This window comes from Copadichromis virginalis, linkage group LG14 (genome assembly GCF_057382275.1).
Source record: "Copadichromis virginalis isolate Kocher_CV1m ecotype Utaka linkage group LG14, C_Virginalis_male_GT1.1, whole genome shotgun sequence".
NCBI classification, from domain to species: domain Eukaryota; kingdom Metazoa; phylum Chordata; class Actinopteri; order Cichliformes; family Cichlidae; genus Copadichromis; species Copadichromis virginalis.
In genome coordinates this window covers 10,566,745-10,582,037 of record NC_140631.1, presented here as the reverse complement: position 1 = coordinate 10,582,037, position 15,293 = coordinate 10,566,745, and the positions used below count along the sequence as shown (strand labels likewise).

Sequence of the window (15,293 nt, the reverse complement as noted above, 5' to 3'; positions counted from 1 at the left end):
CCCCCACCCCCGGAGCCTGGAGGTTTCTTCCTGTTAAAAGAGAGTTTTTTCTTCCCACTGTCGCCAAGTGCTTGCTCAAAGGGGGTCTCTTTGATTGTTAGGCCTTTGTCTTTATTATTAGAGCAACTTGAGGTGACTTTTGTTGTGATTTGGTGCTATATAAATAAGACTGTACTGACCAAAATTAATCCTAAATTGCAATGAAACTTCTAGATTTCAAAGCGAATTATTTCTAACCTTAAAATTCATTATCATATTGTTGTATAATAATAGTTTTGTATTTATTTTATAGTTTGAGTAGAGCAGACTAAAGTCCAGATGTTATATTTTTCTTTACCATAGAAAGGATCCTGTCATCATCTACTACCTTTGTCTTCTACAGGGAGTGCAGAATTATTAGGCAAGTTGTATTTTTGAGGAATAATTTTATTATTGAACACCAACCATGTTCTCAATGAACCCAAAAAACTCATTAATATCAAAGCTGAATGTTTTTGGAAGTAGTTTTTAGTTTGTTGTTAGTTTTAGCTATTTTAGGGGGATATCTGTGTGTGCAGGTGACTATTACTGTGCATAATTATTAGGCAACTTAACAAAAAACAAATATATACCCATTTCAATTATTTATTTTTACCAGTGAAACCAATATAACATCTCCACATTCACAAATATACATTTCTGACATTCAAAAACCAAACAAAAACAAATCAGCGACCAATATAGCCACCTTTCTTTGCAAGGACACTCAAAAGCCTGCCATCCATGGATTCTGTCAGTGTTTTGATCTGTTCACCATCAACATTGCGTGCAGCAGCAACCACAGCCTCCCAGACACTGTTCAGAGAGGTGTACTGTTTTCCCTCCTTGTAAATCTCACATTTGATGATGGACCACAGGTTCTCAATGGGGTTCAGATCAGGTGAACAAGGAGGCCATGTCATTAGTTTTTCTTCTTTTATACCCTTTCTTGCCAGCCACGCTGTGGAGTACTTGGACGCGTATGATGGAGCATTGTCCTGCATGAAAATCATGTTTTTCTTGAAGGATGCAGACTTCTTCCTGTACCACTGCTTGAAGAAGGTGTCTTCCAGAAACTGGCAGTAGGACTGGGAGTTGAGCTTGACTCCATCCTCAACCCGAAAAGGCCCCACAAGCTCATCTTTGATGATACCAGCCCAAACCAGTACTCCACCTCCACCTTGCTGGCGTCTGAGTCGGACTGGAGCTCTTTGCCCTTTACCAATCCAGCCACGGGCCCATCCATCTGGCCCATCAAGACTCACTCTCATTTCATCAGTCCATAAAACCTTAGAAGAATCAGTCTTGAGATATTTCTTGGCCCAGTCTTGACGTTTCAGCTTGTGTGTCTTGTTCAGTGGTGGTCGTCTTTCAGCCTTTCTTACCTTGGCCATGTCTCTGAGTACTGCACACCTTGTGCTTTTGGGCACTCCAGTGATGTTGCAGCTCTGAAATATGGCCAAACTGGTGGCAAGTGGCATCTTGGCAGCTGCACGCTTGACTTTTCTCAGTTCATGGGCAGTTATTTTGCGCCTTGGTTTTTCCACACGCTTCTTGCGACCCTGTTGACTATTTTGAATGAAACGCTTGATTGTTCGATGATCACGCTTCAGAAGCTTTGCAATTTTGAGACTGCTGCATCCCTCTGCAAGATATCTCACTATTTTTGACTTTTCTGAGCCTGTCAAGTCCTTCTTTTGACCCATTTTGCCAAAGGAAAGGACGTTGCCTAATAATTATGCACACCTGATATAGGGTGTTGATGTCATTAGACCACACCCCTTCTCATTACAGAGATGCACATCACCTAATATGCTTAATTGGTAGTAGGCTTTCGAGCCTATACAGCTTGGAGTAAGACAACATGCATGAAGAGGATGATGTGGACAAAATACTCATTTGCCTAATAATTCTGCACTCCCTGTATGGACATCCAGGCCTGTTTGCTTTTCTGTTCCCACTATCTGTTTGATGGATTGCATCCTCACATGGCCTGTTTCAGACTTCTTTGATGACATTTAGTAAATTCACAGCAACAGCTTCCAAATGCCAACGCCACCCTTGGAATGAATTGTAGAGCTTTTCCCAGCTTAATTCATTAATAATGATATAATGAGGATATCCCACAGCTGTCCATGAAACAGATTTTGACTCTAGTGTCCGATTATATTTAAACAAGCAAAAATTGGGGAAACTTTAAAAAAAAAGGAATTGCTGTAATTCTTCAACATTTAAAGCAATATTTTGTTTAAATTAAAGCTTAGTGATAAGAGACAAATGTAACTTGAATTTTGTTTTGCTGATAATAATAATAAGGCACTGCTTTAGTGCGGGCAGAGGTGTTAGCCTTATTGAGGAAATAGCTGAATTAACTTAATGTTTTAATGCCTCTTCATGTGAAAACAAACACTGGCAAATCTCCCTGCAGCTCACATCTGTACATGTATCTGTACATCATAGCGCTGCTTTTATTTCCCTTTCTCACACACATGCGTCAGTGTTTTTTGTTAAAGTTGACTATTACCAAATAAATCATCTAATTATATTCCACAGAAACAGGCATAAACAGGTCGTACATGTCATATGGTGTTTTAGATCATCTGACAGTTCCCACTGGTTGCTCTCAGTTCTTGGCATGAGGTAACAAATTATGCTGCAATAATTTCACATTTTGGGTTTTTCCTCCAGGCATTGGAAATGTACGTATCGCTGTTCAGATTTCAAAGCCATTGTACATTTCAAATGCGCTTGGAGTCTCTGTCTCCGTCTCCACTGTGCCTCCCTGTCCACTCCTTCTAATAGTCGTGAGTGTCTGACATAATACCTAGTTGGCTGGCTGGCTGTACAGACCTTGAAAGGCCCTGGCTTGAGTGGCTGGCTGATTTACAGGCGTTCTAGGTGGCTGGCTCGCCACAGACAACCCCCTCACTCCTACTGGACTTACTGGGTTTACTGGGTGGACTGGCTACTCATCTTCCTACAGTGAAGACAGACAAAGGCAGGTCTGTTCCTCTGGGAGCAAGCAGGCAAAGACTGCCACTTCCCGTGGCCAAAAGAGGCAGAGGGAGGAGGGGGAAGTGAGACAAATGAAGAAAGGAAAGAGAGAAAACTGAGACTGATAAAGAGCAGAAAAAAAGGAGGGTCCTTTTTAACTGAGGGCTACGAGGAAACGGGAAAAAGACATTATAACAAGAATCAGGAGAGAAATGTGAGAGATAGAGTGTAGAGAAAGGGTCAGGCACAGCCTATTAGTTGTATATTGTCCAATATGGTACTTGCGCAGGTACCAGCAATCAATCACAATGTTGCTTTCTATTACACTTTTCACAAAGTATTTGTCTCGCAGCCCATAAGCAGTCACGACAGGAACAATCCACTCTAAATGCTAACGCTATCAATAATCTTCATCTCCCATATGCTTGTTTGGTTTTTTTCCCCCACTATGGCATTTTAGTGCAGCTCGCCTGCGAAACAAGACACCTCTCCCTCCTCCATCTTGCCCTCTTTTCATCTCCCCGTCCATCTTTCCAGCGCCTACAATGGCTCCTCACCTCGCTCCTCTCCTCTTGGCCTGCAGCCTCATCCATCTGCCACTGCAAATACTGACATGAGAAAAGCAGTTTGGAAGATTTGGAGTCCATTTCCCTGTTTGTGTAGTTCTGCTGTTGCAGGGGACAGAATATATAGCAGGTTACTCCACAAAATTTCAAGCATATGAGCATGCGACTTTTTAGAATGGGAGGGTATTTTATGCTGTGAAAATACTTATTATCTATAGACGATGTATTATGAAATAATAGGTGAAAAAAACATATTCTTGTACTTTTATGATGCTAATGCTGCTTTATATGTTGTATGTATAACTTGATGAATAATATATAATAAACACATAAACACAATAATATCTATGGACACCTGTGGGGGTGTCCATAGGTTGCACAACACACAAGGAAGAGAAAAGGGAAAGGACGACAATGCTTCAGGGTCACAAATGGTATAAAGATGGACATAGCTTCTGGGTCAAAAAATTGAAGCAGATTCGAAAGTCCTTTAAACCTGCATTCTATCTCAAGGCCACCAGATGGCGATAGTTGTGGTTGCAAAAAGAAATCCAGGCGTAGATAAAACCTCGCTCTGTCTTGATACGCATAAACACTTTCCTGGTGAGTTTATTGTCTCAGTCACTCATTTATCCAAGGTATGCAGTTGGTTAATGACTTGCGATTGACAAGTCTTTAGCCAATGAGCGAGCAGTCTCACAGTCCTCAACCTTCTTTGTCAAATCTGGTTCTTTTAAGCCAAGATGGAAGAAACCCTCATCTTAAGACTTCGCAAACAAAAAGGATGTTGTCTCAGTAGAGCTGTCCGTTTTTTTACGCCGTCTATTGTTGGCAGAGATGGGCAGTAGCACGTTGCAAGTAACGCGTTATTGTAATCCAATTACTTTTTTCAAGTAACAAGTAAAGTAAGGGATTGCAAAAAAGGTAATTAGAAAGGTAATTAGATTACTGTTACTTTCCCGTAAGCACGCTGCGTTACTGCGTTACTAAAACCGTGATTTTATTGCGAGAGTGTCTCATGACAATGATGTAAGCGAGTGCGACGTTCGTGGCAACAGCTGTGTGCAGATCAAAAATGGATAATATAACGAGTCACGTGACGTGACGCTGCGGCTGTGATTGGTTCGGCTCTGCGCTACTTAATTTGGATTGGCTGTTCTTCTTTATTTTTTTTTTTTAAGAGGACAAGAGCGGTGAGGCCTATCGCAATAGTTAAATTTTTCTATCGAGAAAAAGTTATTTCGCAATACATATCGTTATCGTTCTATCGCCCAGCTCTATGTAGCACTAATTGGGATCCAAAAGGAGTCTGTCTCTGTACGATACAATTTCTTTTAAACAGTTTTAAGCATAATTTGAATGACACAAGGAGCGCACACAGTTACACTGAATGTCAGCTGTTATAATTTTTTAATTAGTTGGTTTTAGAGACACTGAGGTGAGGCTGCTAGCCTAGCTCTACACTTTATCGAACAAGTGTAAATGTAACTTAAATATGTTAAGTGACTAAATATTTCATATATGATTAAATCTTTTTATTTTAATCAAAGGTTTGTATAAATTTTGTGGTTATATAGTCCTGAATTCTTCTGAATTGGTCGTTGTGCATTTTCTTGTCCAAGCTGTGACACCATGGGTGCAGCTGGTTTCTGAGTTACAGACCCTGCGTCCACACACAGGGGTGGCTTCAGTATGATGCTGTACCTGTTGCTAAATTAAAAAAAAAAAAAAGCTGTAGCTGTTTTTATTTTTAAGTTGGGAAAACAGTAAATTATATTACCCACAGTGCAGTTACATGTCTATGTTACTTCATAATATGGTATTTTTTAAAATCAAAATGCCAGTTTGATTAAAAAAAGACGATTTAAACTATACAGTGGATCACAAAAATCCCAGTGAAATACTTTTTATACAAAAACAAAAATGAAGCAACTGTTTATATAAACTTTCTTGCTTGATTATATAATGATGTGATTCAAATAATGTTTTTAAGAGGTTCCAGCAGGATCGTTTTGATCTGTGTAGGCGTTACAAGAGTCATTTCCCCCGGTGTTTTATGAGAACCTACGCCAACCTCGTGCTGCTGCTGGAGCTTTTTATTTTGACTCACATTTTAACACATTTTAACTCTCATTAATACTGTGAAGCACATTTTCTAAAACATTAACCTATTGCTTTATACGGAGAGAGGAATACAGGCTACTGAGTGATATTTTTATTTCTACACTCTAGAGCTTTTTCTAGTCTGCTAATAAGGATTTTTCTTCTGGTTGTAGTCTGCTGACGAGGTCTTCCTTTCATTCCTGAAACTCTACAAATATCCCTTATGTAACTGCTAATTTTACTACAAACATTATCATGTTATCTCGCTGTGCTCTTGTGAGGTACACTCAACAGTATTCAGTGGCATTGCTATAATTTCCCCATGAAGATTTAGAGCGTGTCTGTGGTACTCGGCACAGTGGGTGATAAGATGGGTAATAGGTTATTTCAGTCTCAACAGCAGGGTGATTCAATTGTGGTTAATAGTTGTGGTGTGAGGGTTTTTTAATAGGTTATTCTTACTTCCTTTATCTTTATTAATACTTCTCATTTGCATTAAAAGGACAATCTCTTGTCTTTCATGACGGATCCTTTCCAGCTATTCCTCCCTTGATCGCGATCGTGATGCCAGCAGCTCGGAGAGTGAGCTGCATCTGGCGTAAAGCTGGACACCACAGAAAGACAAACAGATGGAGATGATTGAAAGACGAGTAAAAGAAATCAGAGAAGTCATAAGAGTTTAAGATAGGGAGCTGTGAAGGGCAGCAGTCGAAATAAGAAAATCTATACGAGCTATATTAAAGGTTGATGAGTGCTGCAGGAATAAAACAAAGGGGAAGGAAAGGCGCGAGGCGAACAGTGGAAATAAAGGAAAGGAGAAGCGAGTGAAAAGATAGCAACAGAGCAAGAAATGGAAAGATGCAGAACTCCAGAGAGAGAAAGAGAGACGGACCGGTGGAGGCACAGAGACAGAGAGAGATGAAGGGGGGTACAGTCATGTGGAGTCAGATGCTCCTAATCAGCTGCGTTGCTGTCAGAGCCTCCTCACTATAGCAACCATGAGTCATAGCACCAGTAAACAGAGAGGATGTTTTATAAAGCGAAAGCCTCGCTGGCACATTCACTGTGCCGTCGTACGTTTTACGAGCGCAGTGTAGCGGGAGTGAGACAAACTGGTTCGCACAGGCCAAAGAAACACGTGCAGCTTATTTAGCACTTATTTTTCATTTCTCAGGGCGCCATTTTTACACGTCCACTTGTTACTGATATTTTACTTTATCCTCTGCAAAAACTGTTTGGGCGCCATCTAAAATGTATTGGGACATTATCTACATCACTGGACTGGTATTGCTTAGAGTGTTTTCTTGGGTCTGCACGGCTCCCTCGGGTACTTTTGTTTTCAGACGTCACACCTTAAACTGATTTCCACAGTTTTTCCTTCAAGAAATGCATGGGTTACTACAGTGTGTAGTGTAAGATGCTGAATTTATAAAAACTCAAAATGACATTCATTACTCATCAATATTTACATGGCTGTGTGTCGCAAGCTTCAAATAATAGGTCAGTGTAAGCGCAAGTTCTCCCTGAGAGCTAAAAGCTCTTTTTCCAACAACTTTTTGGGCTCTGTATGATAGAGGGGACATCCTAATATTACCACCTCAAGTGCAAAGAACCAGCTGTCTAAACCTTCTGTTTGGAGGGGCAACCAATCAGAAGAAAGTGAACTTAAAGGAAGGGGGAAGGATGTTACACTGCCTGTTACAGTCAGTGAATGAACTGAAGGTCCAGTTTGAGATAAACAGTGATTATTTTTGACTATGAAGCTGTGAGGATTATACTGTAAGTTATTGGAAGCTAGTGTGGGGTTAACCTTTGAGAGCTAATGAAGTATTTTTGGTTGTTCTAAATTGATATTTTCAAAGAGTTCTTTTGATCCAGCTACAAACACTAAGGAACTGCTTGAATGCAAGTAAAACTGCTGTTTTTCACTTTCATCTAAATTGTCCTAATCACATTCAGATGTGGAGCTAACAGCTTTATGCATAATAAAATGTTTCCCAGTGTCTCGGATATCTACTGAAAGGATTTCACCGTATCCGCAGTGAGCTAATGTCAGCTGGTTCATTAATCTGGATGATTTCTTTAGTCGGGCTCTGCACACTGCTCTAAGAATCTATAAACTCCGTAAGTATTTCATTTAAAGGCTGCGCAAACCGAGGGCCTAGCCTGTGCAGACTTTTTAAACAGCTTTTGATGAGCGCACTGCTGTACATGTACACAGAATCATACATGTTCACTGAGCCACAGAGCAGACGCTGATGCGTTTCTCTCCGGTGACTCATTCTTGTGTTTTAGCTGGAAGTAGCCTCTGTGCCCCCTCTGAGCCGCACGCACTCGAACGTACAGAGGCACGAAGACAGAGTTTGATTCCTCTCGTATGTCCTCTGCCACTCTGCCTCTCTGACTGCCTATTGCAACACAGTCTGCACAGATGCACACCGCTTTAAGTGTAGTCACCCCTCTCATCTAACCCACCCCATCTCACCCCCCAATCTCCCTCAAACACTTTCTTCACACAGTGAATGGGCCCCTCTGTGCTCTGGAAGATTTAACTTGGGTTCTTTCTATCGCTAACAATTTCTCTCGCTCGGCATTGCTCTAAAATTGTGCAGCGGAGAAGCCTGCATCATTTTAAACCGTGTCTGCAGCACGCACACAGAAAACTGTGCAGGCAAGGAGGAAAGTGATTGTAGGTGGGCTGTGGTAACTGTAAATAACTCCAGATTTGAAACTAACAATGCCTACGTTCATCTGAGGCACTACGGTCCACGCAGGCCGCCCGGGCTCATTTAGTATCTCTGCACAGATCACATGGAAGAGTTCCTGTCATGCAATCCTAACTTTTTTCACACAGTTACATGGAATCCAAGAATAGCTGTAATCCATGAGGCTCTGTGCCGTGCTTTGGAAACGGGAAGGTTTACGAGATGGTAGTGAGACCTGCTGTGATGTACGGTTTGGAGATGCTGGCACTGACAAAAAGGAGGAGGTGGAGCTGGAGATGGTCAGATTTCATTGGGGGTGAGCAGAATGGATGGGATTAGAAATGAGGACATCAGAGGGACAGCTCAGGTCGCTCAGGGTTGGACATGTGCACAGGAGGGAGAGTGGATGCAATGGAAAAAAGCATGCTGAATATGAAGCTGCCAGGCAGGAGGAAAAGGACGTAGTGAAGGCGGACATGCTGGGGATGAAAGGGTTAGAAGAAGAAGAAGAACAGAATGTGCAAACTGTTGAGGCTGTTTCAACACGGTACTAAATGTTCTGATTTATGTTTTTTAAATTGGTTATTTGGCGATTCCACCACAGTTTGACCCCGAGACTGTGAAAAACCTCTCGTTACAAAAATGCATCAAAAGTGTTCAATACTGGACATTTGTTCAGTGGCTTCTAGGTGCAATTTGGAACAAACCACATAAAAACAATTGGGCAGCAAGAAGAGCAGCTGCTAAAAGCCTGGAAAGGGATATAGATCAAACCAACCCCTAAGGGAGAGGATGTGGTGGGATGTTTTTTTTCTTTTCATTTCAGGTATTTTTAGACGCAGGTTCCTTATCGCAATATTGCATCTGAGCTTCAACAGCTAAACGGGCTAAAATAGGTCATCAAAAAAAATAAAGAGAGAGAGAGCAATGAGATTTTTTTTTTTTTTTTAAATGCAACCCTGGCTGCTCCGAGTGACAGTTATTAGTTGTGATGAGTTCTCCACTCGGAGTTGCGGTTGCTGAGAAAGACCCATTTCCACTTTTCTTGTTATCTGCAGAGAAAAACGCCACTGAAGCAAAGACAAACTGCTGATTGCCAAGGAAACAGGCGAACACACACACACACAAGCCAGTCAGCATCCCTTTACGCGCATGCATGGTCAAACAAACTGAGAAAACACAAATTGCTGCCTTCACACATGAGCGTCCACTAGACGGGCATTCAAATCCATCCCTTCACTCGTTTATCAATCCAGACTCAACGTAATATGCACTGGTAGGAGCACAACATGTGCACACGAACATACTCGCATACAAAATAAAAACTATAGCACCATGTCTTTGTACTGTGAGCATGCCATTAGTGCGTGCAGTAATGGGGCTATATGGTAGATAGGAGTGGTTGCATTTAACTAGCCTTCAGAAATCAGATAAGCCCACTCAGCACATACTGGAGGCACTTAGGCATCAGAAAGCAGTGTGTGTATGTGTGTGTTTGTTTGTAGAAACATGCATGTGATGACATCTTCTGGATCAGAGGTTCTGCTCAGCCTGACGTGGTCACATCCAAACATCCCTCAAAGGAACCGTGATACCCAGCGATGGCCTTCACGGCTCATTCCCACATTTTGAACCTCCTCCTGTTTGGTTTATCACTTTCTTCCCGCACCTCCTCGGACTTCCTGCCTCTCCTTAGCTTTTCTCACCCCACCTTTCTATCCGGGCACCCGACTCAGAGCGTTTCCTCCCTCCATCCTTCCTCTCCTCAGCGTCTTCGGGGTACGCCAAATCTCATTATTTAAAATCTGGTTCTCTAAATTAATCCTGCCAGCAGAAGCAGAATTCTGTAATCAATTTACGGGCTTTATTTGTGGAGTATTTTTTTTTTTTTTGCTTTCATTCATTAACACCCACACATCACAACTGCTGTGCACACAGCAGAAGAAGAAACAAATCCTCTTTACACAAGCAGTCACCGAGCAGCACTGCAGTCAATTTGGAATAAACACCTCAGTGGCGCTCCACACATAATTTATAGTTTCAGTCATAACTTTTCATACTTGTAATCTTTCTCAGCAACAAATCAAGTTTTGAAGAAGCATTTACAAAAGATCTTCAAACTATTCACAAACTAAGAAAGGATTTCCTCTACAACCTAAAAAAGACCCTAACCTGCAGTCCCACACAGTCGCCAGGGGCTGCTGTACTTTGCCCTGAGGAAGCACGGCCTTGCTGCCGGGCCGGCAGTAGCGGGGACGGGGCTGGAAGTGGTGCTGCTTGTTTAGGAGACCCACCCTGACCAGCACAAAGGGGGGGAGCAACGCCCTCCTCCACTACCAGCTAACCCAGACATCGCTCTGATTAGCCAGCTGGATGACCTTTGCGCCCCCCTGTATTGTGGTTTCAGCTGGCCCAACCCTCCCCCTTGTGCGTTTATGTGCGTGTGTGCGTGTATGTGGAAAACAAAAGACAGCCAAGTCCTAATGCAGCAATCAGAGCTCGAGGACAGGGGAAATGGTCTGAGGGGAAATGGAGTGTGTGTGTGTGTGTCTATGCATTGATGTGTGTGTGTGTGTGTGCTGCTGTGTATATGGGGGCGGTGTAATTATGTTCTAGTTGTGATGACTGAAGTGCAGCAGTGATTAGCTACATCAGAGGCGATTTATGTTCAGCAGTCACTTGGTTTGGACTTCCAGAGTTGCCACTCCTCCCTCTCTGTCACTCGCTCTCTTCCATCCCTGGATCTCCAGCTTACCTCGGCTCTGGAGACATAGCGTGCCTCTAGTCACATCCCTAGAGCAAACTTCTTCCAGCCCCACCTTTTAATCGCGTGTTCTCCTTCATTAGTTGAAGTCCCAGATCACGTTAGTATGTCTCAAGCTTCAGATTGTCCCAAAACTACAACCTCTACAGCCAGTCTCTAAACCAATCTGTTCTTCGTTCAGGTCCCGTAGCTAGACTGCACTAGCCCTTCTTTACACCAAACTGAGATCTGATCTTTTAACCACACAAACCCTTCTTTTCAGCCTCATCATAAATCTAATCATCAGTCCTCTAGAGTCACTTGCCCCAGGCCCGTTCCAGCCTTTCTAAGCCAAACTTTGGAGCAAACATGTTTTGTTTTTTTCCTGTTCTCCATCCTGAAACCATAACTGTAGATTCCACTTATTCTCCATTCAGCTTCACTCACAAACCTAACCTCAAGTAAGTTGCAGGTGTGGACTAAACCTTACCATATTTTAGCCACACCTCTAAATCAAATCATGCCTCATTACAGAACACACTCCAAAACAAACTCCTCATGCTGTAGCTTAATCCATGACTGAGACTAGCCCCACAAGCCTCAACTTAAGCCTTACCCTCCAGCTGCACATGCAAATAGTCTAGGACCAATGGCAGGAGACAGTCTGCGCCCCTCTCTACTAGTACTCTAAGAGTACTACGCTTTTAACACACCCTAAGTGACTCCTGTGTCCTCACTCTGAGCCAGTGGGTCAGCACAGACCAGCCCTAACAGCATGACTGCCTGTCTGAGGAATGCCATGTCATGGAACAGATGGAGCTCCACAGTCAATAGAGCTGCATGCATTACCCAGCCCTATGTACGAAGGTATGTGCCACGCTTTGCGTGTGCATGTATGTAATTTGCATTGTGTCACTGTTCTCGATGCACTTTGCATCCTTTGCCCCCCGTCTTTACATTCTTTCCAAAACACAACAAGCAGCAATGAGACAAAGAAAGATACACCCTTGGAAGAAAACTTTGAAAATGATGCAAACACGCCCAAAAGGCACGATTCCCCACATGGTGTGATGCAATGGAGAGATAATGCAGAAAATCCTGGAGATGCATGGAAATATTGGCCTCTGCACACAAGCTGAGGTTGGCTAAAACTAAAACAATCCCATGAACCAATAAGTTACTACTTTCAGTTCAATCAATAACACATTATCTCATTCACCTTGCCACTAAAGATCAAATAAAGCTGATTTCCAGACCACAAATGCTGTAATAGGGTGGTTATAACACCTATAGATCATCAATACAACAATAAAGTTGGAGTTTTTCTTAAATTTTTAGAGCATTATCTGGAGACTCCTGCACAATTAGACAACCTGTGCGCATGCAGTTGGCGTGAAAGAGTCGATCAGAGTCCAGGCACAGTGTAGTTGTGGTCTTTGGTGATGGATCACAGCTGTGAGCTGTTATCATAAAGACCAAGGCTGCCACATTTCATTCATTTCACATATATGGGCCCGCTGGCGAGGTCCATATCAGAGCGGTGCACTTCCAATGAAACATTAAATCAGCTCCCAAACTATTTACATCAAGAATTTAAACGCACGCTGAGTGGATGGCTCCATTCTTGGTTGTGGGTCCAGTCGTTATGGAGACATTACCGGATTGCTAAATAAGGCTGGAAGTGTCAGTAAATCGGGATGCCAGATTGGACGCGAATCCAGTGAACTCACCCAAGAGAACGACGGATGATCGGCTCCCCGCTCCTCCTCCTCTGTGTAAATCCAGGACCTCGGACACAAATAAATTAGCCCTGTACGAGAATCAGGCGGAATGTGTAATTTCACAAAAATCCCCTCTTCATCCGCAGTACCAAAGCGATGGAGTGGAGGCGACGTGGAGCCGCAAAACAACCTGGTCGGCGTAGCCTACACACACACGCACACACACATAAACACGCAGGCACAATTTTTTTTAAAAAATTAAAAAAGCAGGGAGTCTGTCTTATTCGTGCAATCAAAGCGATATTTCCCCAAAAAGGCACCGACTCGGGGTTTCGGGAGGGGGGGCTGATTTCGGTGGAATCGGTGTAGTAATCTCGGATGCTTTGGTTGTTGACTGTGCACTTACTGGGCTGCTTCCCCCGGCTCCACCCGCTAACCCAGCCTTCCCAGTGCGCCCATTGGCACAGACGGCCGGACATGCAAATCTACTCTTCCCATTGATGTTTTCCAGAAAAGAAAAAAAAAGCACAGCGTTGTGGTTCTGTTGCTCTACTGCGCCACCGTGCGGCATCTAACCTGCTGTGATTCACGGTTTACTATAGCCCTGTTTCAAGAAAGTCCCCGTGCCTCCCTAAAACACAGGTGTCAAACATAAGGCTCGGGGGCCAGAATCGGCCGACAAAGACTCCAGTCCAGCCCACTTTTAGCTTCATTGTCAGTGAATGAATGTGAAATATGTCTGGGCAGTGAGCTACCAGAACGTTTTTCTGTCATTTTACAAATGTGTTTATTTGTTCTGACAGATGTCTTTCATTTACTACAACTGCATTTCTTTTTCATGTACAACAACTGATACCCACTGTTGAAATTACACTTCTTTTTCTTGTATTAAATGCAATTAAATGTTTAGTTAAATTACTTTACACTGACAGAAGGGGGAGGTTTGCTGGTTCAGCCCACTTAACATCAAAGTGGGCTGTATGTGGCCCACAAGTTTGATATCTCCGCCCTAAGAGGACACCCGCCCATTTTAGCAAGGCACAAAATTTTAACTATATTTTGCAAATGTAGTTAAATTAACACTGAATTTCTCCAAGATTACAAGCACTTTCTCTTCAAAGATTTTTAAGAACACAGTATTTTACATATTGTGAAGCAATGATGTAGAAAGTTTGTAGATTGTTAAATGTTAAAAAGTCCATACTGAACGCATGGCTGCTTTATTAGTTACACTTTCCTAGCACCAGATCAGACCTTCCTTCAGAACTTCTTTCATTTTTTGTAGCACAGATTCAGCAAAGTCGTGAAAACAGATGTTAGCCCTTCACGATGTTCACAGATGTTGGTCCATATTGACGTGACAGCATCACACAGTTGCTGCATATTTGTCAGCTGGAAGCTCTCACTCTCAATGGTGCACTGTTGGATTGAGATCTGGTGACTACAGATTAAACTGACTGTCAGTTTCAAGAAACCAGTTTGAGATGATTTAAACTTTGTGACAAGGTGCGGGATTATGCTGGAAGCAGCCATTAGAAGATGGGTACACTGTAGCCACAAAGGAATGATCCTGGACATGGAGCCTATAATCTAAATGTCACAACAGAAACAGAGACTTATCAGACCAGGCGATTTTTTCCAAGCTTTTTTTGTCCAGTTTTGGTGAGCTTGTGGGAATTGTTCCCTCAGTTTCCTGTTCTCAGCTAACAGGAGTGGCAGCCCGGGTTTGTAAGTGTTAAGCGTGTATTTTTCTGGCGATATACTTCAGAAACTACATCACACACAGCTGTGATGAATACTGTGCTGCAAACAGTGCTCAGATTGTATACAAACATGTTGCTGGAGCTTGTCAAAAACCATTTTCAACATCATATTCTAGAAGAAAAACATACCAGTAAATCTGCAATAGCCTGATTAAAACTGGTCTGATTAAAACTAGTGACAAAGGTGGCTGTAATTCTGACTATTACATATGTGGGTAGGTATTTTATAAGTGAATCATATATTGCATCCTACTTAATGTTGGAGAGGAGAAAGTTTGAGACTGCTTCCATCATGGTCAGTTTTCACCAAAACTGCTACTCACTCTTTGTCTTTACACACAAACAAAATGTAAACAGTGACACCTTCAATGACAATACGTTTTCACATACGCACCACATTTAACACTTCATAAACGGGTTGGTTCTGGTAGAAATCACCTCACACCGGTCCAATGTTGAGCCTCAGTGAAAGGGCTGAGACCAAGAAAAAAAAAAAAAAGGCTAACTCTGCGCCAATAAACTGAAGCCAGCTGCTTCTTACACGCAGAGAAGCACTTCAACTTTCCATTGCGTGAAACTACAAGAGAAGAATGTGCTTTTTCTTCTCTGTACATGTGCAGCGGCCCATTTCCAAGACTCAGGAAAATAAACTTGATTCCAATGCAGAGTGCAGGAACGAG

General features: G+C 42.5%; 1 protein-coding gene across 1 annotated transcript in view; it reads right to left on the bottom strand.

Moving 5' to 3' along the window:
- The window catches only part of numbl (NUMB like endocytic adaptor protein), a 65,486-nt gene extending 52,201 nt beyond the window's left edge, over nt 1–13,285 (bottom strand). Inside the window, exon 1 of the mRNA XM_085479287.1 lies at nt 12,860–13,285. The gene's annotated coding sequence lies outside the window, so the exon portion shown is untranslated. The remainder of the gene's footprint in view (nt 1–12,859) is intronic.
- Nucleotides 13,286–15,293: the final 2,008 nt, after the last annotated feature.